This window comes from Galeopterus variegatus, unplaced genomic scaffold (genome assembly GCF_000696425.1).
Source record: "Galeopterus variegatus unplaced genomic scaffold, G_variegatus-3.0.2 Scaffold23, whole genome shotgun sequence".
Lineage (NCBI taxonomy): Eukaryota > Metazoa > Chordata > Mammalia > Dermoptera > Cynocephalidae > Galeopterus > Galeopterus variegatus.
In genome coordinates, this window is record NW_007726134.1 from 1278062 (window position 1) to 1279475 (window position 1414).

A 1414-nucleotide genomic window follows, 5' to 3' on the forward strand; every position below is an offset into this window, starting at 1 on the left:
CCCCCAAGGACATCATGAAGAAGGGCGGTGAAGAAATTTGTCTGTTGTGCTCCCTCACCCTACCAGCTAGTGCCCACTTTCCCATCATCTGCCAGTTTCCCAGGGTGCTAATTCTAACCTTTCATTGACAAGTATTTCCTCTCCACCACTAATATAGCCCTCTATTTGGGTCTTCCCTCCCCTAAGCATCCCATCCTCCAAACTTTTTCTGTCTCTTCTTCCCTCTCAAAACTCATCTGCCCACTCTCTTCTTCTTTCAGATTGACAAATCAATCAATAAACATTTTTGGATGCTTATATATTACCTAAATAATCTCTATAAATACATTTTAACAAGCACCTTCTAGAAACTTGCTTTGAAAAATAACTAAGAGGAGATTCATGTTCATCACTAGGAAATTTTAGACATATGTTCTTTCAAATCCCACCATGCCTTACGTGATGGTACTAGGATCACTCCACAAACATCAGTCACTCTGGCCACAACTTTGACCCCGACCATGCTCCCATTTCTCACTCACCTCCAAACCCAGCCAATTTACTACTATTACTGGTTATCATAAGGAGAGGTGACCTAAGTAAGTCACAGGAGAAAGAATACAGGGGGGAAAGTGGGAGCTGAATTAAATATACTGCTATTGTCTGAATGTCCCCCAAAATTCCTATGTTGAAACTTCATTGTCAACACGATAGTATTATGAGGTGGGGTCTTTAAGAGGTGATTAAGTCATGAGGGCAGAGCCCTCATGGATGGGATTAGGGCCCTTATAAAAGGGCTTGAGGGAGTAGGTTCACTCTCTTCCACTTTTCCACCATGTGAGGGTGCAGCCTTTGTCCCCTCCAGAGGACACAGCAACAAAGCACCATCTTGGAAGTAAAGAGCCACCCTCACTGGACAACTGAACTTGCCAGTGCCTTCATCTTGGACTTCCCAGCCTCCAGAACTGTGAAAAATAAATTTCTATTCTTTAGAAATTACCCAGTCTGTGGTAGTTTATTATAGCAGTACAAATGGACTAAGACATATACCAAAAAGAAATCCAATGTCACAACTCCTCTGACCTTTCCACAAATATAATCTTCATCTACAGTTCTCAAGTACCTAATAGATAACTATACCTGAGCAGTGCAAAAAACCACAAACACTCTGATTGGACATAGTGCCACAGAAATAACTGGCAGTCAGAAGACTCAGATTCTAGTCTCAACTCTGCCATTAACAAGCTGTTTCAGACTTGGAAAGTCGTATTACCTCTCTAAGCCCATGCCTCTTCAACTGTAAAATGGAGAGAGAGGTTATAATGATTCTAAAGTCCCTTCAGATCTTACTTTGTATGACTGCCATTTTTCAAGATGTTTACCTGATGGGAAAGATGGTAGAGACAACTGGCCTCCATGATATGTGCAGCTCCTT